We start from the raw sequence: 25,138 nt of genomic DNA on the forward strand, positions 1-25,138 counted from the left end.
GGCTGGTGTCCACTCCCCTGTCCAGGCTGGTGTCCACACCCCCGTCCAGGCTGTTGCATCTGCAGCAGTGACTGCAAGCCTGCTGCTCTGCAAACCACCCAGGAGGCCTCCACCCCCGTGCTCCAGCCAGGCTGCCAGCTCATCTGCAGCAGGCAGCAGTTTGCTGGCACTAACGTGGTCCCCATGAAAACACGCGCCCCTTGAGGACTGGAGCCCTTGTCTTTCTATGCTCATAGCTGGTGAAGCGCTGCACGTGGAAGGAACTGAATCAGTGTCCTTCTGCTTCAGAACATAGATGATGACCAGACAGTGCAGGACAGATCACTAACACTGGCGCCAGAGAACACTCTGACATGTCCCCACTCACTGCAAGGTACAGAAATACTGTGTCAGCCCCTCTCTGCACACACACACGTTCCCAAGCTCACACACTCCTGCATGCAGTCACCAACAGCTGACCTGGGCTTTACTCTCATGCACATGGGCGAGGACTGAGTCAGAGCAGTGGTAACAGCATCTTCTCCTGACTTGAGTGGCACATAACTGCCGGTCTCTTTGGAAGAGAATGTTTGCTTGAACTGACCCTAAAATCACTTACCGGCTGTGCTCGCCTGCTATCAGCTGCTACGCTCCTCAGGCATGCAGCTAATAAACTTGAGACCTTTGGCAGTCTTTGATTGTTTAATTATTTTAAACACTACTCTCTGAGACATTTTCCCTTAATTAGTTATGCTTTCCTCCTCCATTACGTCCCCAGTAACAGGGCACCAGTCATCTGATAAAAGCCCATATTCAGTTCAGTTCAATTTAAAAATGCTTTTACAGACAGTGCACTGTGTACCCTGTATGAGGGGGTCACCGGCATCAGTCAGGTGCCGTCCTAACCCCAGGGGACCTCACAAAGCCATCACAGCCCTTCTCCGGCAGAGGCTCCGCACATCCCTCCAGAAAGAATAAAACCTGTGCAGCACTCTGATGGAGGGTCCAACTTCTCACTTACAGACCAATGCATTCTGACATGTTAAGGAACACTCGGCTCAGTGCAGAAACAGCATTGCTCCAGAAGCCAGCTCCGGGCACTGCACACGGTCCCCAGCTTTTCTGCAGCCCAAGACCCTGGCTTCGCTTCCCTCAAGAAGCACTTTCTTTCTTTCGGTATCTGTGTGTCAGTTCCTAATATTCCTGCACATTACCCAGCTCACGGCTGAGAGAATGGCTGCTATAAATCAAGTGTGTGCAGCATGATTTATGTACCACCTGAATACCTGTTTAGCAATGAAATTGCACCTGCTAAATAAGCAAGCCCTTATTGGAAAAATCAATCAGTGTCTTTATCTGATGCTTTCATTGAACTTTAAAGCAATGATATTAAAATACATACTAAAACTACTTCTAGCAGATATGGTTTGTGGTTGCAGATAATAAAAGGTTCTCAGACACAAAACACACCAAAAAATCACCCTGAACCTTATATTTGGGCAGTGCTTAAAACTTTATGTTTAAAACTCTATAATAAGTTCCATCAAAGATGAATAAATTTGTATTTTAAAAAAGCTTTTACCTTTAATGCAGAGTACTTTTACAGTAAAATGTCTGGAAGTTTATACCTCTGAATCCCTTTCACCTGTTTGTCCATTCCCACGCCCCCTCCGCTCTGGCAATCACCAGTTACAGAATAAAAAAGTCACAGGGCTGAAAAGCACAGCATAGGGAACAGTCAGTAATGCTGTAATAATATTGTATGCGACAAATGGTGATGACATTTATTGTGGTGAGCATGTCGTAATGTACAGAATTGTCAACCTTCCTGTTCTATACCTGAAACTGATGATACTGTGTCAACAATACTTCAGTAAAAACTAATAAAATGAAATATGTTTTCCAGGCGAATATTAAAACGGTCTTCAATCTCAGAACCAGAAATTCAGCATTACTTGAGAAGCCTTCAGGATCCGCTCCCAGCAGGAGCTCAGGACGTGCCTCTAACTTTACTGAAAGCCTCTCTGAGGACACAGCAGGTGCTGCGAGCAGGGCAGAGGGCAGAGCTGGCTTCTGGTCTAAAGTGGCATCTGGCTGGCAGCTCTGATACAGCCTCTCCCACTTCCACCAAGACACATCCAGTTAACACTGAGAACAGGACACACGCTGGCCATCAGCAATCACCTGCTGGACGAATCAGCTACAGTGTCCATGAACCCTGGCGCCCACAGCAGACCCGGACTTGGAAGGGCAGCCCTGACGCAGGTGTGCCTGACCTGAACCAAGGGAAGGCCTACATGCCTCTGGCCGCTGTCGCCCCGCGGACCTCTCACTGCCCACTCAGAGCCGGCAGAGCCTCGGAGGGAGAGCGGAGGCTGGCCGCAGGGGAGGTGAGGATGCACTTACTTCCAGGGCATGGCATCCACAGCACGGCTCCCTCTCGAGGCGCTGGGGATGGCCTGGCGACAGCTGCACAAACTCAAAGCCACCTAACAGTACAAGGCAGGAGGAGACCTGCCCAAGGCCATTCCCTGACTGACAAGCGGGCTTTTTATGCTTAAACTGTTAGCACCAATGACACCATTCGTGCCAAGCGCCTGCTTTCTTCTGGGGAGTCCACATGTCTGCATGAGCCAGGCAGAGGGTGCGTGTGAGACCTGCTCCCCATAAAAACCCCAGGTGCTGGTCCCTACAGCCTCCCGGGGACGATGCTCAGCAGCTCTCCTACAATCGCTTGCAGGGGAACACAGCGTGTCCTGCGTGACCGAGCGGGAGGGGCCAGGAAGCTGGCCTGCCTCCCCTGTGCATGTCCTCTGCCCTCTCCCATTGCCTGCTTTCACTGCAGTATATCTCAGCACAACTGCATGCTGGGTCCTGGGAGTCTTCCTGAGAATCCCTGAGCTGGGGGTGGGCTTGGGCCCCCCACCCCAGGCCAGCTACAGACATGGGATGGAGGAGGCTACTGAAATGGCTACCCAAGCTCAAAGACACTTTGAGTGTAAGACACGTCTTAGCAAAGGGAAGGAAGAGTTATGGACAAACCACAGACCGTGGCACAGGAGACACTGGGCAGTCGCTGGGAGGGGCAGACCCGCATGCCCTCACCCCACAGGCACCTGCTCTACCCCACACCCTCTCCAGGCCTCACGCTCCCCACTGTCACACTGCCTCCCTCCTCAGGGAGCCCAGGGCCACGTTGGTGCAGGGACCTGCGTTTCCCCAGCTGCTCATGGGCAGGCTGGGCTCAGCGGGCTCCCCTCTCTGCCCCGCTCCACCCTGGCAGGCCCCCCGTTCTTCACGGAAGGCAGAAAACTGTGAAATACACTCAGGGCTGCTCCTGGGGCCATGTCGCAGGCTGCATCCAACACCGCCCCACCCCCCCGCCGCACTCTGCCATCTTACGCAGGATCGTTGGACAACTTTCCGCTAATGCGGCGAGCCAACTTTAATTACAGTATCAAACTGTATCAATTTCATATCAATGGTGCGTTTTTACATGTGAAGATTTTTTACTCTCAAAATCTGGCTTCTAGAGAGCTGTCTATAGATAGATTCGAGGGTATTTTGTAAAATAATATGCTTTGATATTTTCATTAACTCATAAAATACACCGTTATCATTGTCTGTTCAATTCAAGGATGCTTAGTGATAACCCAAATACCTGTATATCTAAACAGCTATAAACAAAAAGGATGGAGTAATACTTCTTTAGTTAAGAACTTATACACCAAACAACCATGTGGGTGAACATAATTGTCTTCCTGAAAACAAATCTACAGCAACTGACAGTTTATCCGCAAGGTATTAGGGTAGTTCTTTGTCCAGAGAATAGACTGTAGGGACCCCTGTTCAAGACCCCCGCCTCCCGGGCAAAAGTGGACATGGAGACACCATGAAGCCTAACGCACCGTCCTTCCCAAGGAATGATGAGACGGGCAAGAGCTGATGCGGGCTGTTGTGCAGGCTCATGGAGCAGCACAGGAGGACCAGACAACTCCATAAACCCTCCTTTCCACTGAAGCCTGACAAAAAAGCACCAACCCTCTAAATTTTAAGAAACCTTAACTAACTATACCCAAAAGACAGAGGCACATTTTAAAACATTTGGCTCAGGTCATGATCTCAGGGTCATGACATCGAGCCCCGCGTTGGGCTCCGTGCTCAGCCTGGTGCCTACTTCTCCCTCTCCCTCTGCCCCCCCCCAAAAAAAATAAAAATCTTTAAAATTAAACAGGAACCTTAAATCAAAATTTTTGAACTTATACAACACACACACAATAGCTGCACAAGTCAGAGACTGAGATTTAAAATCTGGAGAGACCGGGACACTGGAGAGAATTCATTTGGATTTCAAGTGCACGGCTCCCAACCAGCAGCATCAAACACGTCTTGTTAGCTCCACTCGTCACGCAGAGCTTCAGAGAGAAAAGTGACCTAAGGACTGGGTTCTGCACATTCGAATCCACAGGGAGAGGTCTCTGAGTCGGGACAGTCACACGGCCGTTCCATCTGGATTCACTCGGTTTTGATCAGTTACTTCATAGGAGAACAGATGGACCTTGTAGGTGCTGTCCCAGGACAGTGATGAAGACAAAGAGTCGGGGTAAGGAATAAGGTTTCCTGGGGAAACACACTTTCCTAACATGGGAATTGGCTCAGAAGTTCAGGTCCTTGGGGCGCCTGGGTGGCTCAGTCGGTGAAGCGTCTGCCTTTGGCTCAGGTCATGATCTCAGGGTCCTGGGATCAAATCCCGCATTGGGCTCCCTGCTCAGCGGGGAGTCAATGTCTCCCTCCGCCTGCTGCTCCCCCTGCTTGTGCGCTCTCTCTCAAATTAATAAATGAAATCTTAAACAATAGTAGTAGTAGTTCAGGTCCTCACGAGGATGCCAAAACCACTAGTGGCATGGCGTCTGGCACACAGGAGAAACCCAGCGAATAGCAATCTTCCCTTCTTGGCAATGGCCACTACGAACCCCCCCACATAAACCAATACACCGCCAATCAGCCCAAACGCGTGGCTCAGAACCACCAGCATCGTCCGCTTGTCCTTCTGTGGGCAGCAGTCTGGCTGGTCCTGGCTGGGCCCCGCACAGCAGCCAGTGCGAGCAGCGGGAAGATCCCAAGGGCCTTTGTGCATGTGCCCAGCATGGATGGCTTCTCTGCCCGTGATCGTTCATCCCCTAGGAGGCACCCCCCCCCCCAGGCTCCTGTAAACAGCCACATTGGAAGGCCTCGCTCAGAATTAGGACAGTATCATTTCCACCTCGTTCTACAGGTCAAAGCACGTCCCAGAGCCATGGCTGGCCCAGACTCAAGCGGTCGGGAAACAGACCCTCCTCACGGTGAGGGGCAGAGAATTCTGCACACGGTCAGCCCAGCTCACCCCCAAGAAAGCTGCTCTCACCTGGAACTGGGCTTCTTCTCCTTGGAAAGACATCTACAACCAATGACCCACTCCACTGTCCGAGGCTGTAAATATCAGAATTAACATCTTCCAGGGAGAAGAGCATACCTGGTTAAGTCTGCAGGAGCTCAGAGCAGGGGGGCTACACACTCGTCATCTGTGCCACCCCAAAAAGCTCCCATGTTGAAGCCCACCCCTCAAGGCAGCGGGATCAGGATGGGGGTCTTTGGGAGGTGACTCAGTCGTGAGAGAGGGGCCCTCAGGAAAGAGGCACGAGAGAGATCACCTCCCTGCTCTCTGCAGGCGAGAAGGCAGGCTCTGCAAGGCCTCCCCAGGACACAGATCCTCCAAGGTCCTGACCACGGACTTCCGGCCTCCCCAGGACGCGGATCCTCCAAGGCCCTGCCCACGGACTTCCGGCCTCCCCAGGACGCGGATCCTCCAAGGCCCTGCCCACGGACTTCCGGCCTCCCCAGGACGCGGATCCTCCAAGGCCCTGCCCACGGACTTCCGGCCTCCCCAGGACGCGGATCCTCCAAGGCCCTGACCACGGACTTCCGGCCTCCCCAGGACGCGGATCCTCCAAGGCCCTGACCACGGACTTCCGGCCTCCCCAGGACACGGATCCTCCAAGGTCCTGACCACGGACTTCAAGCCTCCAGAAGTGTGAGAACTCCCATCGAAGCCAGAAACAACTAAGACAAGGGTCCCTGAAGCTACCTAGGAGCACACTGGGACTCGGGGGTGCCTGCACTGCCCCGCTCCCTCTGCCTCCTGCTTGCGTGCTCAGAACTGCATGTCTGCAGTCGAGTCTGGGAAAGAAGGTGCATGTCCAAACCTGACTGAGTCTTCCTCATGGGGAAACCAGCAAAACTTCCAGCCATTCCCTGGTGAACACACCTGCACACAGGGCTCAGTACGGTTTACTCAGAAGGAGGAAATGCTAGCAGCCCCACAAACTTTGGGCACCTCACACCCTCCTGTGCCCAATGAGACAGACCAAGAAGGACGGGTCCCTTCCAGGCCAGCAGAAGACAGAGAGCACTGCCCTGTTCTTCAGGTGACACAAGCCCAGGGGAGGGTGCTTACCCTCGCATCACCCGGGTTAACCCCGATCGTGACCCAGCTTTTCAATCCCTGGCTCCTGGAACCAAATCCCCACGGCGTCACCACCGTCACCACGCCAACAATTGGCACTCGGCACAGGAACAATAACACGAGGTTCACTTAAGACCTTTCCTCTTCAGTTCTGGCTGCTAACGAGGTTTAGGCTGGATTTAATGATCAACCCTAGATTGATAACAGCCCATCGGTTTCATGTCTGTACATATGCAGGTGTATCCCGTCTCACACTGGAAAGAATTTTAGGTCACTTACAAAATTACAAGCCCTACTATTATTCATTGTTGCATGACAGCAACAAACTAATCAGTGAGAAACTGAGGCAGAGAACGAAGGGGGTAGGGAACACGCCGCAAAGCAGAAGTGCAGGGGAGCAGGCAGGCCACACTCTGGGGAGTGGGGGCATCCAGTGGGCAGACGGATGCACGGATAGAGCCGCGGACAGAGCGGTGGACAGGGGTGGACAGATGACAGACAGATGGTAGATAGATATGGAACTTCACCCTCAGTCACACGATCACCCTGGAACCCCGGCAATGTTCATGCTTCGGGAATGAGCTTCCTTGGAGGCGGACGACATCTCCAGGACCCTGCTCCAAGAACACAGGGGACGTGGGGCCGGGATGCGCTCGGGGACACACCCTGGAGCCCCAGGGCTGAGATGGAGTGGCAGACTTCCCTGTGTGTCTTTCCGGGGCTCTCAAAACACGCCGAGCGCCGTGAACGTGGTGGCCTCACTCGTCACCTGCAGTCCCTTCTGCTCCCCTGGAATGCAGTCCTGGGATCAGCGCTCAGCCACGCCCAGCACCGCGAGGACGAGCAGGTGGACAGAAATCCAAGCTCCCAACCTCCCCAGAGCGAAAACCAGCACACAAGTTGGGCATTCCCAGTGAGGAGTAAGTTCAGGTGTCCCTGGCATTAGGGGGTAAAGACCTCACAACCCCCCCAGGTCGGCACCACACAGGGCAGCTCTGGGAATTCGGTAGGGGCGGAGGTCATGAAAACAGGTGGGCTCAGATGCCAGGTTCAGTCATGAAACAGCCAGTGGAGACACATCCAAACCACGTTCAGCCTCAAGCCACAGAACTGTATGTCTCCTCATGAAACTGCCACCAAACCACAAACCTCAGGCAGTAAATATATTCACTTGCTCTGCACAGAAGCGCCCTGCTCCCAGGGTGAACAGGGCTGGAACTCCACTTCATCTCACCTTCCCAAAGGGCTGACATTTCTCTACTCAGCACAGAGATGCCAGCTAGGTGAGAAGTACGCCCTCGGGGTTAGGAATAAGCCACGTGGACCAAAAAAAAAAAAAAAAAAAAAAACCATTTTGGCCTTAAAACTATTGATCCATAACCTTTCATTCTGGCAGTAATTAAATAGCACGACTCAGTTTCTAATAAAGTCATAAAGTTGGTTTATGAAATAAAGCCCTTTCCAGCAGATGAGGATTTGTTTCTGTCCCCAGCTGGCAGACAGGGACGGAACCATTCGTCACTGGGCCACGGAGACACAGGCTGAGCACGGACGGCGTCTTCCCGGCTTCTCCTCTGCCCCCTTCGCCTTCCGGATGGCCGCCCCTGCCATCCCCACTCTGAGCCACAGCACAAGGCATCCCACCTGCACACCTCAGAAAGCTTTTATAAGTAATTTCAGTATCTGGATAAATGAAACTTACCTGAAATATTGGTCTTTGACAGAAGTGACATTTCACCCTTAACCGAGTCCGCTCAAATGTCATTCATCTGATATGTTGAAAACTATTCAGCATGCCATGGGGGTAAATGTCCCACTTAACTGGACATCTTTCTGGCACCAAAGCCATCTGGAGCACTTGCCCCTCTGGCCCTAAGCTCCAGAGGCCGAGCTGGTGGCCCCTCACCAGCACCCATGGCGCATACCACCTGTCTGTCACACCTGGGTCGGTAAGGGCTTGTTAAGGGTCATGTGGTGTCATGTACTGACATAGAGTGAATGCATGTATTTGTGTCCCAGCTAAGTACTGAGCAGTTGTGCGAAAACACAGAAAAGTCACACCTACATTTGGATCTACTTGCCCATCTGCAAAATGGGAAGACATTCCCTATCGTGCAAGGAAGTCAAAGGACTCACCCAAATCAACACGAAACAGCCTTTTACACCAGGGACACCGTAGAAATACAGTGTGATGTCCACTGTGCCTGTAGAGCTCAAATACAACTATGGGTGACACGGCCGTGTGCAGAGCTCCGGGAATCACACATCTGGGTGTGAAACTATACCCACCCTCCACCAGCCTCCTCTGCCCCCGGGGATTGGGAACCCGGTCCTCTTGAGACAGGGCTGTGGCAAAAAATGCAAACTCATTCACTGATTTTCCTGTATGTGCCCATCATGAAATTAAAAGCTTTTTTAAAACCTCAGCTCTGAAGAAACAGGGGACTTGGATGGACCAAACACAATCGCCCCCGCTATTTCAACAATTATGCTCCCTCTGCCATTTTGAACTCCATCTGCAAATGGCCCCGGTGGGTGTCCATATTTCAACAGCCATGCTCACTGAGGAGTTCAATAATGTGTAATTAAGTTTCCAAAACCTTATGTAATAGTGCATTTAGACTGTACATTCAGACAGAAATGATAAAAAATATTTGCTCAACCTACACAGATTTTTTAAACTAAATACCCTGTCACAAACATTCAACTTCAATCCAAGATTTTATTTAGCCAATACACAACTGAACAGTGGGCCCCACAGGGAGAGCGCGCACAGACTGTATCCCCCAGATGAACACCTCGGACAGGACGCGTGGAAGCAAAGGCAGGAGCCTGAGGGGTACAGGTGCAGCTGAGCCAGCTCCTCCCCGCTCATGAGGGCAGGGGGCCGAGAACGCCTCCCGGACCACACTCAGCAACGAGTGGTGGGAGCACTCACAGCACAGAAACCGCGGCTTCCCACCCCCACTCTCACTGCTGAACACTGACCAGCCTCTCACGGGCAGGGACCCAGCGATAACCAGAGTCAGTAACACGTATGCCCTCCGTGAATACCACAGCGCATATCTGCAAACACGTAGGAGCCCGCTCCACGAAATGTACGGAAAATACTTCACAGCTTTCCACCCCAATCCTTATATACAAATTATTTCACATTTTTCATTCTGTCAAGTAGGGGTATAACGTCTCTCAAAAATCAAAGGCCGCCACATGCTCCACTTGAAGTTTCCTGGCTCCGTCGTTAATGTCAAACTTTGCAGAGGAAGTACCACCGCTTGACGGCAAAATCAATTCATTCTTGAAACTTCTCATTATTTTTAGCATTGGAATAGGCTGTCTCCCGACGGACACGGGATAAATGCCGTGCGACAGTGGAGCTCGGGATCAGAACCCCAGCCTGCTGAGTAGCCCGAATACAGGAGGACCTGTGAAGCTCATGGCTTTCCCAAATGGCATGGTGATAAAGCGACTGCAGTGACCATGAAGACAAGGAAGCCTGACCGGCCAAGAACGAAGTATCTCCCAATCCCCTCACGGCTCGGGAAACACATCCAGTTTACATCTCCTTCATGGAAAGCTGCCACGATGTGTTACCTAATCTCTATTATACAGAAACTGTACACTAATGTTACGAGACACAGGACAGCAGCAGAGAGCTGAGCCGCTCACACTGTGAGCCACGTACAGCAAGGAACCAACGTTCCAACTTCCACCACCTTCACAGTGGAAACTGCCGACAAAAGCTCAAAGACGGGCTATCTCTAGTGCCAAAAATAGCCAATCGTAATAAAATGATGTTTGTGAAGAAGTCACTGCTCAAAAAAGGTTCTAAACCACAGAGGAACAAGCACCATTTTGGACTACTGTAACTGCATGGTGTCCTGGGGTCCCAACAAAGACCAGCCAGCTGGAGTTCAGACACAGGGAGCCAGTTTCCGTGAAGGGACACAGACCGTGTGAAAAACCTGCCCTCACTCCACATGCTGGTCAGAGGCAGCTCCCCCAAAACAGGGTGAGAGAGGGAGGGGCCCACAGACCCCTCAGCAGCCATTCTGATAAAGGTCGGTATGGGATTAGAGTCCAAGACAGCTGCTAACATGACAACCATCCACCTGTGTGGTCCGCCACGCATCAGCCATTCTTCCCCAAGAGCGTCCCCGTGGCAGGTGCCAGTCCCATACACACGCTCAACAGCAGGGCTCTCCAGAGAGAGGGCAAACTGAAGGCAGACGAAGGGTCAAACGGTCCCCGAAGGAAAGGGAACAGTGGTTGGAAGCACAGCCTGACGTGAATGACTTTAAAACGCAGAAAAGCCTCCATGCACATTTGTGGTCATGCAAATGTTTATCCTTCACGACATAAACACCCAACTCTCTGTGTCCCTGAGAAAAACATGAAAAACAAAGCAGCTTGCAGAGCTGGTCTCAAGAAATCACTCTAGCTCTGCATGTCATCAACCGAAACTCTCAGGAGTAATCAAAATACCAAGAGAAAATGATGTTTGTCCTGTCTAACCCAGAGAAGGACCACTTCCAATGCACTGTCTGATGTCACTCATCATAGTTCATCACCAGTTCTGCTAATTACGTTGGCTCCATAACAGTGAAAACACCTGAAAGTACGTGTATCTTCTCCCAGGTCCTCAGCTGTGGCCAATATAAGTTAATGGAGTATATACAGCATCTCAAAAATAACTAAAGATCAAAAAGAACAAGATAGCCACAGCTCATGCCAAAGCTATCCTATTCTTGAACTGTGGTAAAACACACATCATGTAAAATCTACCATCTTAACCATTTCAGTGACACCACACTCAGGTTGTACAACCGTCCATCTCCAGAACCCCTTTCATCTTCCCAAATTGAAACTCTTGACCCACTCCAACGTTGACCATCATTAAAAATGTGAAAATGCTTCTATATAACCACTAAAGTAAAAAAAAAAAAAATCTCATTCAAGTTCATAAGGAACCTTTATGTCATTAAAATGCAAAAGCAACAACCATTACATCTGAGTCTGAAGAAATTTCCAAACATTTCCTAAATAATTAAGCAGCTTCAGACATACTGGATCACATTACACGGTAAGAACCAGAATTCGCACATTGTTCAGTTCTGAACAGACACTTTGAAAGAGTAATCATTTCAGCCGACTCCTCTTTCCTCTCATTTGATACCATTCCTTCCCCAATCCGTGCCTAATGTCATAGCCTTGGGTCTTTCACAACTAGTTCTATAATATAAAAATCTTCTAAAGAAAATTGCCTAGCAAATGTCCTCAATATTCAAGTCTTACTGGGAGGACACCTTCTTGGTTCTAAAGGCTGATTACTTGGATTCCTACAGAAAGCAAATAAAACAGCTCAATTTGGCAGTATTTCATATATTAACTTGAAATTTCTTATTTATCAGACTGGCTAAAAATACAGAAAGCTCATTTCAACATCTAAAATCCCAGATTTTAGATTAGATTCCCAGAGAATGGTATTTAACTTTTAATTAATTTTATCATTAATTTTGATGCTTCTCAGAATCAGAGACTTGCCTGGAAGACATAAACTAATCATTCCTTCTTTAAATTGTGTTATAATCAGTATTGTTGATGGACACAGTTTACAAAAATCTTTGTTTCTTCAACGTGACCTGTTCATATATTTTTGTTACTAACTGAGGCTTCCAGAATGTAGAAAGAGGCTCGAAAGATACCTAACCATGTTCTCAACAAACTTCCTTGTAAGTAAGTGTGCTCAAAGTCACAGGCAGTGTACATTTGAATGGGTGATAGCAGAGACCACTCTATGGACTATTTTTGATAAAACAATAGGGTTGGTGATATAATCCGTCCATGATAAGTAAAAAAATAAATATCCTACTTTTCCCAAAATACTCAGTGTTTTACACTGGAATGCATAATATAAAACAATAACTTACTGACCGCTTAAGAATGAGATTTCAATAACCATACTAGCTAGTTAATATGCTCTTTATATTAAAAGCAGAGTAAATCCCAACACGTTTAACTCTTCTGACTCTCACAGAGTCCATTATGGTTTATTTTATTAAAGCTGGAAAACTAAGGAAATGTCAGCCCAGCTCTGTGTCATACCCAACACAAGTATCCTGGAATGCAGACAGATGTATCTGACAGGACACAGCTGACCCCAGGAAGGAGTAATTCTCAGAACTAGCCCTCGGCAGAAAAGACAGAGCGTTCCATATCTTTTCCTCAGGACCTGCTATTTCTTTGATGAAAATGCCCTAAATTAGAAACCCCACAGGGGAGAGTAGCTAAGACGAAGACCCATAGGACAACAACTCCACGTGATCTTCATGTTTATTTCCGAACTTCAACACAACAAAGTTTCAAAACTTTTTTTTCAGGATTCACCCCTCATCGTGCTTCCTTAAAATTTATGCAAACCATCTCACTCACAGCCTCCAGCCTCCTACATCTGTGAGAAGTCACATGACATACAATTTCCCACTGTGAGACACCCATCCTTCTGTGTTTTCATTGGGACCCTCGAGATTTCAAGAATATGGCATCTGGCCAGCTCCCACCCCGACTGCAGGCAAAGCCCTGACTGCACACGGACTGCAGACACATTCCATGCTAGCCAATAACAGTGATCTTCCTCAGTGAGTAAGTACAATCAACAAAATAAACAATTCTGCAACTCATATATTCAACTTCAAAAGACAACCAGTTTCTCTTAAAAATCTAAGACAACTATCACCTAAATCGATTTACTCTGTCAAATAAAAACAGATCTTTGAGCTCGGGTTATAATTCACCGCAAAACTGACCAATCCAGTTTTTTGCTTGTTTTGGTCAATATACAATCTTGCACTAAAACAGCAGCTAAGAAAACAAGATACCTAAATTATGCAATCATACTTCTCAAATTTTCCACTGACATACAACCTATGCTCTCAAATCAGAAGAACAAAATATATTTACCTGTATTCCTGTCTGGTAAGATACAGCAATGCTTCTGCAAAATGCCAGGCAAAACCTGTTTCAAAACATATAAATAAAACACATTTGGTTATTGCTCAGGTAGAGAAAGGTGCCTCGTTAACTGCAGCAAGAGTTTTCCTAATAAGGTCATTCAGTGCTGCACCGAGTCCTCATGCCCAGAACGATCTCACAAATTAAACAATACAGAGAAATTTTGATGACATACATTTTTCATCGGAAAGGTTAATCAGGTAGGTGTGCTCACTGTAACTGCTGTTCTAGAATGGTAATGCAGTTCTATTTAATGTACGCCCCTAATGGGTCCTGCGAGGATCTTGAAAGCTGCACTCAAGGGACTCCTACAATAAGGCAAATGGGCCCACCAATTTTTGTGATGGCTTTTAAAATATTAGATGCAATTAGAGCCTGAAAGTGGAGGGCCACTGGGGCAGTGTACTGGGCTGGCCTTGTAGCATCTACGCAGAGATGCTTTCATCCAGGATGAGTCACAAAGAGGAATGGGGAAGAAAAGTCTGTGTTTATAGTCACAGTTTGGTAGTAAATGATGAAGGAAATACCTTATTTGATAAGTGAAGGGAAGGTGGAAAGAATAGGAAACAGCTTTCCCCAGAAAATTCAGCACTGTAAGCACAGACCAAAAGCATCTGCGATGAAGAGATCTCTGTGGGGATTTATGATGATGCGTGCTAAACTCAACCAAATAAAAGCTGAACTTCCATCCTGAATTCTCCACCGATGCAGCTGCAACCATTCCTCCAAAACTCCCAGCCCAAGAGCAGGCATTACGTACCCTGGAGCAAGGACTTAGTGGAGAGGGAGAGGGAGGGGGAGGGGAGCGCAGTACGCAGGAGCCCAAGCCCAGCGCCTTGCCCTTGACCAGCGTGTGATCCAGCCACCCACACAGTGGCTTCTGCCAGGCGGGACTAGTGGTCACAAAGCCTCCCTCTGTGACCCTCCCCAATACCCCCCCACCATCCCTCCACACCAGGGAAAGAATAATTCTCGCCAAGTATCATCAATTGCAGACAAGTTGGTATTACCAATTTTCTACTCTAAACAAATCTAAGAGACAGAAAACAAAGCAATAATCAAATAAGAACCCAGTAAATACAAAATGTGGAATTAAATGTTGAGAAAGACGTCTCCCACTGCTGCAAAGCTGACTGTTTAGCTGGGACGCAGAACAGCAGGCCTGGGACAATCAGGGATCGAGGAAGCGCTAAACCACACGACACAAGGCCAATGCCAATGCCTAACTCTGCCTCCTGCACCTGGTGCCGGTTCTTCATCAGCCAGTCCGAAACCAGCGTCATTCTGGCCCTATTGTCTCCCTCACCAGCCCCTAGCCCTCGAGGCCAGATAAGGACATGCACACACTCATACACATGTACACACACATGCATGCACACTCATGTACACACACACACGTGCACACAGGTGCATGTACACGCATGCGCGCATGCCCTGGGCTCCCTGTGAATCTTCATTCCTTCTCATTCCATGGCCAATACACTTGTTCACGGACTTTTCCAGCCATTTCCAGAAAGCCTTACAGGTTAATACCAGGCCTAAGAAATAGTCTCCCTCAGAAGAAAGGAATGGTCCTGCACGTCACACGTTGCGTACTGCGTGATCCATGTGGAGGACACAAGCGTGAGTCACCATGGTGAAGTTCAACCAGGTCCTGCAGGTACACAGCCCTCCTGCTCTCCCAGCACCTGTGAGCACCCAGGCGGGCATGCTGGCCAGTCCACTGCAAAACCCCCGGACTGGTCTTTCAATCCACAGTCTCCTCCCAGTGACATAATCAAACATGATGCTTCTGGTTAATTTTCCTAAGGAATTACTAGCGATTGCTAGAGAACAGAAATGTTCACAATGGAGGTGCAGGTGTGTCCCTAGCATCAATCTTAGCTCCAAACTGCCCCTTCAAGAAACAGAAACAGAGTCTGGATCCATCAGACACCGCATGATCCAGCCACCACCTCAGTGCTGGTGGTGTTTTCATCCAGATGAACTGAACTCAAGGTGATATGATGAGGGCCCCACAGAAGGTCAGGGCTCGGGAACCAGAGGGGGCATGAGGAGAGGCCAGGTGCTGTGTTGACACAGCAGGGATAAGGGGAAGGGAAGCAGGTGCTGAGCTTGGCGCTGAGGTTGGCCCTACACAGCATAGGCACCGTCTTCCCCCAGCCAACCCCTGTCAGATGTGGCAGCTCTGGATTGAGCCCCCTCTCTGGTCCGGGAGTCTGGACAGTGCACAGAACCCCTGGGGGGGGGGGACCCAAGTGGTAACGTGGGGTTCCTCTCAGATTCGGTGATTCACACCTGGGGAAGGGGCACATGCTCTGCTGGTGCCTTCCACAGAACTAGGAAACCCTCCCCCAAGGCCCAGACGTGCTACAGCAATCGCACCCCACTGGGGCGCTGGGGGCCCTTCTGGAGGCATCCGTGTCACATGGCCAAGCTGTGTCAGGGAAGAAAGAGCTTGGGAGCCACGGATTTAGGCAAACATACACATAGCTTACGTGACAAGTCATTCTAAAAAACCATAGTGGCCCCCACGCCCATATCCCCTTGCTTAACCCTCAAGAGCCCTCTGTGCCCAACCCTGTGATCCCTCCACTCCAGCTCCCACATTCTCCCTCTCCCACCCAGACACTGCGCCACCTGGCACCAACTGACACGGCCACTTGCTCAGCACAAGGTCCCACCAACGCAGCCCTCCTGCCCACCACCACGTGGTCTCTGAGCAAGCCGCGTGACTCTTCTGGGACCTCAAGCAGGAGAATATAAGGATCTGGAGAAATCACGAGCAGTCATGGTAGAATTCACTTGTGACTTTCCTGAGGGCAGACAATTTGTGTTCAAAAATGGCAGGCATACCTAATCCTGACAGGTTCCTCCTAGCTGCAGGCATAGGTAAGACACCGGTGCTCAATCTTAGGAAAATGCTCCGTGCACACCTCTGCCTCTTCCAGCTTGGGCTGAGGGGGCAGGAAGGCGGGACTCACATGTGCGTCCATTCCTCTCTGGAGGGTCCCTTCCTGCCCAACAGTTCTCCTAAAGCTCAATGCTGCCAACCTGCCTATTCTAGGAAAGCATGCAACGGCTGAGAGTGGAGGAACTCCATGTAAATCCGTGCTCTCAAAACACTGCACCATGCATCTGTCTCAGACTTACGTGCCTTGTGAAGCAGGCTGCATTGCGTGGTCTATCCCTGACATGTAAAGGCACAACATTAACTTGTTATAGGAGCCACAGAAAGTAAGGCTGTGAGGACATCGGGGCACGGGCATCGTGCTGGGCACGCCACCAGCAGCTGGGGTCAAACAGAATACATTCAACCAACAGCCAGGGTCTTCCATGAGCACCTGCCCAAGTAACCATGGGCATGACATCAACATCATATGCTTTAGGAGACCACGGCTGCTAATTATGTCCTCCATGTCCTGTGTCCAGAGTCCTCCAACTGAAATCTATTCCTGAAACATCCCTTTCAAGGTTTCACCCCTCATGCTGAGCCCTCTCTGGTGGTACCAAGCTGAGCAGGCTTGTACCTCATCTGATGCGTCAGGTCAAGAGTGCTGGACATTGCACTCCCTGGCGCACAGGCTCAGTAACTGTCAATCAGTGAAGTCAATCCGAATTTGAAATTCTGTTGGTCAGGTGTGCTGTCCACACCTGAAGCGCTCACGTGGCTGTGGCCACCATACTGGATAGCGCAGACATCAAACATCAGCATCACTTTTCAGATGACAAAAACAAGGTCTGGAGGTGACATTCTGTGTCAACTATACTCAAATTTAAAAATAAAACGTTTTTAAGTGTTGCTGTTTTGTCCTCACCCCTCTTCAGTCTCTCTGGGCAGATGCCCCTCCGTTCCTATGTGGTCATTCCAGCTGGTGTCATGAGAAGCCGGACGTGGACTCAGCACGCCACATTTGCCTGGAGGTCCTCCCAGCCTTACTTCCTGTGGCTCCTATAACAAGTTAACGTTGTGCCTTTACATCTCAGGAACAGACCACGCAACGCAACATGCTCCACTAGCACGCGAGTCTGAGACAGACGCATGGTCCAGCGTGCCGGGAGCTTGGATTTGCACGGAGTTACTCAAGTAACTCTTCCCAGAGAGCTTAACTCTTAGTAAAGAGCTACAGGATTGTTCCTAGGAAAAGCTGTGTCCCGTGGCTCTCGTGGAATAACACAGACGGCCCTTGCATTTCATGGGGCCAGGACTGAGGACCTCCACGTGTCTGACAGGCTTTCTGCCCCCGCGCTCTCCCGGGCGGTCTGAGAGGCCGCCAGCAGTTGGTGCACCTGCTGCAGGGCGCAGAGCCAGAGAGAGGCTGGGGCTGGAGCTCCCGCCGGCTGGCCCCTAGCCCGGCAGCCGCCCTGCGGTCCTGCACGCCGCTCGTGTGCTCGGCTGCGTGCAGGGCGAGGATCGTGGCGCTGCCAGCTCTGAAAAGTTGTGTGTCTGTGGCGGCCGCCTGTACCAGCTGGCCCAGGCAAGTGCTGGACACACACTGTGCCTGTCGGCTCGCACCTCACCCGAAATCACATCCAGGGCGGCCGTGGGGATGAAGTGAGTCTGAGCACACTCCTACACATGGAAGAGAAGTGTTCACACCCTGGAGACGTCCCTCCCCCTTGTGGTGCAGGCTGTGGTTACACACAGTCCTCCACACACACACACACACACACACACGCACGCACGCACGGGGTCCGTGACAGAGCACAGGGACCCCGAAGCCCCAGACTCCAGCATCAGGACTATGCTCTGGGGCAAGACACACACCCCTCAGCGTCTTCATCTGCGGCACGTCAGCGATCCAGGGTCCAAGGAGGCTTTCTGCATCACAAAGCAGCAAGCCAGTATCGTCTCACTCAGCAAAGGGGCACACACTCTGCACCACCACCATCCAGGGGGCTGTAAAAACACGGAGTGCCCGGCCAGCCACTGGTCAAGGAGCTCCAGAGCCCTGTGCACACACAGCCCCTGCGGCCAACAAGCCCGTGCTGAGCACTTCGGATGTGCCGGGGGTAGACCTCATGCTAGGGGTTTGTACCATAACAGAGAGAAGGGACAAGGACTCTGTGGGGCTGATGTGTGTATGCCTCCCAACTCCGCACGCTGTCCACATTAAACACTGCAGGTTCGTGTAGCAATTATGAAAAAGACTTCAACCTCCGTTTGACAGGTAAGGAGCAGAAAGAGGGTTTTCTTAGCAGAGCCAGAAATCGGGGATCCGACAGTCCCCAGACAGAGCTCTCGATAAGGACTCTCAAGGTTCAGGGCTCCAAAGCACGACATGTGTCCAGGGCAGGTGTGGGGGAGGCATGCATGGGCCCCCTCCCCATACCCAGAGACACGAACCAGAGGGGGCCAGAGCACAAGGGGCTGGGGAGGCGTCCTGGGGCTGAAAACAGGGAAGATGATTACAAAGCTTACACACTGAACAGAGCTGCCTCCGAGCCCGGCTCTACCTTCCTCCGGAAGAAGAACAGCTGGGCAGTTACCTGTCCCAGCCCTCGCCCTCCCCAAACAGGAGACTAGGATATTCTCCTCTGGGAAATAAAACAGGCCAAGAGAACATACCTCCTATTGACGTAGGCCTTCCAATTAAAACTGGCTTGCCACTAGATCTCTGTGGAAAATTCCACCAGCCAATAAGCCCCATTTACTCACCCAAAACAAACTCCGCATAAATGTTTAATATCTCGCACTTAATGAAGACTCACAGCTGAGGATTATCATGCATTGAAAGAGATCCCCCACTTTGAGGGTGACTGACAAAGTCAGAGGAAACAGAAACATTACCAGAAACGAGAACGTTTTATTTTTTAAAAGATTTTATTTATTTGAGAGAGAGTGAATGAGAGAGAAACAGCATGCACAAGTGGGGGGTGGGCAGAGGCAGAGTAAGAAGCAAACTCCCCGCTGAGCAGGGAGCCCTACACAAGGCTCAATCCCAGGACCCTGAGATTATGACCTGAGCTGAAGTCAGACACTTAACCGACTGAGCCACCCAGGCATCCCCATAAGAGAACATCTTAAAAATATCACAGAAAGACAGAGAAGAGATTTTGCCTATGACCCAAGAACAGGACACTATATATAAAAGGGAAATTTATAGAACTATATATAAAAGGGAAATTTATAGAACAAGAAATACAGCTTTTGGAAACTAAAAAAAGGAAAATAAAATAAATAGTTGAAAAATAAATTCAAGGATGTATCCCAGAAAGTACAGAAAAAATATATATAAAGAGTCAGAAAGAAAAAAAATGAGAGAACAAAGAATTATGTGGTCATCCTGGGAGTCACACCATCTGGCCAATGGCGGTTCAGAAGAAAAGGGCCACGAGACAGATAGGACACAGGGTCACACAAGAGACAAAAGCCACATATCTGAATGACACAATTCCAGACTCAGTAGGTCACCATCCATACAAGGTGACCAGCCTAAAATTCAGAACAAAAGGAGACTCCCAAACTCAACCAAAATACTAAATTCTGGAAGCTGGAAAATGCAGGAGCAGTGTTTTGGAAATTCTGGGGGAGAAATAGAAGATGCCGTCCTGTCAGCCAAGCAAGACAGAGCGTGCCCCACTCCTGGGAGGGGAGCTGCTGGGGATCTCCACTGCCCCAGAAGGACCCAGAGGGCCTCCCAGGGGAGGCAAAGGGGGTGCTCAAGTGGAGGGCGTCCCGATGTGGCACCCGGCTATGGGCTCGTGGAAGAAGGAAAAAGCAGGGAGGAGGGACACATGCTGAACACACAGAAGAGAGAGCTAAAAATGGGATGAAAACAGGAAAGAATGGAAAGAATAAGCCTGCTTAATTTTTTTAAAGGCAATTAACAATAAATGGAAGTTGTCACCAAATAAAGAGGCATGATCCTACAAAGTGAGTCTGACATTAATACAAACCATGGATTTACCCAAACATCAGGGTATAAGCCCACAGAGCACAGGGAGAGGGGACAGAGAGGCAGTGCCATCCACACCCACCACAGAGGGGCACGCAGAGGGGAGGGCCAAGGGTAGGGGTCTCCAGGCAGTGGGACAGGGTGGGCACAATGCAGCTGCCTCTGCTCTTCAACGCCTCCTAAAACCACTTTGCTCTTCATGGTATGCACACGTATGATTTAATGAAATTAGAATTAACTTGCATTAAATAATGTCTGGCCAGTCTGCACAATGATGTTTGCAACTACAAGAAAGCAGTACTAACACATCCTTAAGGACCCTTAAAATGACCAAAACACTTATGTAGAATTAAAGTACTTCCAGACGTTTTTACAGCTTTCTCATTACAACTTAGACACATCTGAACTCAGTCTTTTTTTTTTAATGATTTTTTATTATATTATGTTAGTCACCATACAGTACATCCCCGGTTTCCGATGTAAAGTTCGATGATTCATTAGTTGTGTATAACACCCAGTGCACCATGCAATACGTGACCTCCTTACTACCCATCACCGGTCTATCCCATTCCCCCACCCCCTTCCCTCTGAAGCCCTCAGTTTGTTTCTCAGAGTCCATAGTCTCTCATGGTTCATTCCCCCTTCTGATTACCCTCCCTTTCTTTATCCCTTTCTTCCCCTACGGATCATCCTAGCTCTTATGTTCCATAGATGAGAGAAATCATATGATATTTGTCTTTCTCTGCTCTGAACTCAGTCTTTAAAAAAAAATTTTTTTTTTAATTTGATTATTTGATAGCACACAAGCAGGGGTAGGAGCAGAGGGACAAAGCAGGCTCCCCGATGAGGAGCGAGCCAGACTCCAGGTTGAATTCCAGGACGCTGGGATTATGACCTGAGCCGATGGCAGACACTTCACTGACTGAGCCACCCAGGCCGCCCCAAGACACATCTGAAGTCAGCCTTTACCTCGTTATTCAAACCACGTGTCCAGGAACCCCAGATAAAGGCAAACACTGGGCTAGGAGTGAGAACAAAACATAAGCAAATTCGGATCCAACCCAGAGTCACTTTCTGATACAAGTTCATAAAGGGCTGTAAAACAAGGAGTTAGATCAAATGCTTCTATTTAAGCAACAGTAATCAAGACAGCAGGTGTTACTGAAGGAACGGAGGGCAGATCAGGGGAACAGAACCGAACGGACTCTCACAGATACAGTCAACTCATCTTTGGCCAAAGAGCAGCAGCAGCACAGTGGGGCAGAGACAGGGGTCTTCCCAGCAAAGATGTGGGAGCAACTGGAACACCCACACCAAAAATAATGAATCTTGACACACAATTACAGCCTCGCAAAAATTAACTCAGATCACAGATTAAACGTAATAGGCAACATTCTGATCCCCTAGCAGATAACAGGGAAGCAAACCCTAGATGCCCTTTGTCATGGAGATGACCTTTTCTGCACAATACCAAAGGCTCCACCATGGAAGAAAGAGCTGGTAAGCTGCACTTCCTGAAAATTAAAAACTTCTGCTCCATGAGAGACATGCTCAAGATAACAAGCCACAGGCCAGGAGGAAATATTTGCCAAAGAAACATCTCGTAAAGGACCATTACCCAAAATATGCTAAGAACTCTTAAAACCCAACAAGAAAACACACAAGTCAATCAAAAGATGGGCCAAAGACCCTGACAGACATGTCATCAAAGAAGTTACACAGGTGGCAAATGAGCCTGTGAGAAGACGCGCCACGAGGGACACGAAAGCTGAAACGAGGCACCCCCACGCAGCTATGGGAACGGCACCCGTCCAAGGCGCTGACCACACCAAGTGCTGGCGAGGATATGGTGCCCCGGGGACTCCCACTCACTGCTGACAGAAGGCAGAATGGGGCAGCCCCTGTAGGAGATGGTTTGACTGTTTCTTACCAAACTGACCACACCTTTCAAGTACAATTCAGAAATTCTCTTCCTTCCTATTTCCCAAAGCAGCTGAAAACCTACGTCCACACAAAACCTGCATGTGGATCTTTACAGCAGGGTTATCATAACTGACAAAACCTGGAAGCAAGCAAGATGCCCTTCAGCAGGTAAATGGATAAAATGGTCCATCCAGACAATACAATACTATTCAGCACAAAAAATAAATGAACTGCCAAGCCATGAGGACACGGAGGAACCTTAAATGCATATCACCCAATGGAAGAAGTTAGTCTGAGGCTATTTACTCTGTGATCCCAACTCTGTGACCTTCTGGAAAAGGCAGAACTACAGACACAGTAAAGAAAGGAGTGGCTGCCAGGGGATGAGGATGGAGAGGGAGGGGTGAGGATGGAGAGGGAGGGGTGAAGATGGAGAGGGAGGGACGAGCAGGCAGTGCACAGAGGGTTTTGGGCAGTGAGACTACTCTGTATGACCCTGTCACAGTGGGTACGTGTCATCACACATTTCTGCAAACCCACAGAGCGTGCCACACCAAGAGTGACCCTGATGTAGACTGAGGACTCTGGGTGATGACGACGTGTCCATGGGGGTCATCATTGGTGACAACTGCCCCATCCTGAGGGGATGCTGATGGTGGGGTGAGCAGAGGTGGGGGGACAGAGATCATTTGTCCCCGGAGATCTGTGCCTTCTGCTCAATTTACTATAAACTTGAAACTGTTCGGGGGGAAAAAAAGGGTTCTCTAAAAAAGGCTTTTCCTTCACGTGAAATGTAAGCATTTCCAGGGGGACAGGAAAGGTTTCACCATAGAGCGAATACAGGCCCTGCTGCGGATGCCCTCACCTGCCAGCTCAAGGCTCTGACTCGGTGCCCGCCCCTGGCTCCTTCCTCCCTGACCCCAGCTGACTGTGCTCGGGCCTGCAGGCAGGAAGTCCATGATCTCCACAGACTCAGGACGACCTCGCTGCCCACATCTCCTGCCTGGGTGATGCACTTCCCTTGCATTGAGGAGCTGTGACTTGCTCTGCAAAACACACAGAAACTCCCAGAGACACACCCCTGGAAGGGCTGACGAGTCCACATCCTGTTGTGGAATAGAGAGATCGATGTCAACACAAACATGAAAGATCAACTCATGGGACAGAATTAATAGCGCCTCTTCGCTGCTATGGCGTTAAAACAACACAACTGCACCAAGTGTCCCTTTCACACCACAAAAGCATCACTTTCATGGCAACAGACACAAAGCTCAGGACGTATGTGCAGAGCAAGGTCAACAGTGCCCTCGTCCCAGGTGGGTGGCCACAGATGGGGGATCTGCCGCTGCCCCTCCAGCCCCGCCACGCCCTCGGTCCTGGGAGCTCCTCCCGACGCGCCACTGCAGGACGCCGGCACAGAGACACTGTGCGTCATGGCTGTGACGTGAATAAGCGAAGGACCGTGGATCCACAAACTGCGTCACACCACTGACCGTGATCCCGCGATCCAAACGTCGAAATAAAGAGCTATTCTCAGTGCTGTGGTGCAAACGTCTCACGGAGGCCAAACCAGGTTCTGCCTGTGATTTTAGGGGAGAAAGGGAAAACCCCAAAGTCGCATGCTGCAGAGACCTCCGGCTGAAATCGCATGGAGGCACAGGTGCAGCAGAACCAAACCACGGACAGGTCAAGTTCCCCAGGTTGTCCTCATCAATACCACATCTGACGCCAAAGCAATCACACCTGATGCCCCGCCAAAGGCCACGACCCCAAGCAAAACCTCACCCCCAACTCCGGCACTGTGGGAAAGCACCCGGAGCTGCTGAGCTCCCCAGACCGCCCGGTTGGGAAGCCTGGGCGCCACTCAGTCCCCCGACCAAGGAGCAGAGAACCACGTATTGTGCGAGCTGTGGAGTATTTCCACCCACGATAACCCCCTTCTAAGTACACGATGGAGGCCACCTTCCAGCCTGAAAAGAACTGTTCTTTGAAACAGCCATCTCTGCACGTTCAGCAGAGAGCTGTCTCGTGGCACATCTCAGGGTGCCGTCCACGTGTGAAAACACAAGTAAATCAGCAGACTTACAGAATGACCCTGTGGTCAGAAACACCACCTTGCCTCCCCAACACCCTCAAACACTTTCTTCAGGGTGATCATGGCCACCACGGATGGCTCACATGGCCCAGCTGTGTGCTCCCTCCGGGTGGTAACGCCAGCCCCACGGGCTCCACACCAGAGTGGTGGTGAAGGTTACATGTCCAGCTGTGAGCCCAGCTGTCCAGTTGTGTGCCTGACCGGCAGCAGGGTGCCCAGGTGGAACACTGTTTCTCCGTGTGTCTGAGGTGTTTCCAGGAGAGGGGGGCACTGGACCCCGCTCCTGCCCCCCACGGTGTGCGGTCCTATCCCATCCTCTGAGGGCCTGAGGACAACAGAAGGTGGAGGAAGGAGGGACCTGTCCCCCTCTCCCACTTCACTGCAGCAGCCAGGACACCTAAGTGCGACCACTGCCCTCAGACAGGACACAGACCAAGCTCCCTGGTTCTCGGACGCCCCGGGGCCTCCAGCTTGCAGTCGCAGACTGTCAGCTTCTAGGCCTCGGAAAGCACATGAGCCGCCTTCTCATGATAGATCTCGTCTCAGACAGACAGAGACAGAGGGGGACAGACAGATGTGACGTATGGACACACAGATGAATCCTGCTCTGGAGAACCCTGACTGATGCTGCAGATTTCTCCAGCTCACCACTGACAAGCCCACACCGCACCGCATCTGGAGGGCCGGAGCGGAGGTCCTCGGCCGCGCTGCCTGCTGGACCCGCTGGGA

The 25,138-nt window shown here is 50.2% G+C and overlaps 1 long non-coding RNA gene across 1 annotated transcript in view; it reads right to left on the minus strand.

Annotated features, from left to right (window-relative positions):
- The window catches only part of LOC123801247 (uncharacterized), a 245,616-nt gene that overhangs the window by 59,824 nt on the left and 160,654 nt on the right, over positions 1–25,138 (minus strand). Inside the window, exon 3 of the long non-coding RNA XR_006782176.2 lies at positions 13,442–13,496. This is a non-coding gene — a long non-coding RNA (uncharacterized LOC123801247). The remainder of the gene's footprint in view (positions 1–13,441; positions 13,497–25,138) is intronic.

This window comes from Ursus americanus, chromosome 27 (assembly GCF_024610735.1).
Source record: "Ursus americanus isolate L20-20 chromosome 27, mUrsAme1.1.p, whole genome shotgun sequence".
Lineage (NCBI taxonomy): Eukaryota > Metazoa > Chordata > Mammalia > Carnivora > Ursidae > Ursus > Ursus americanus.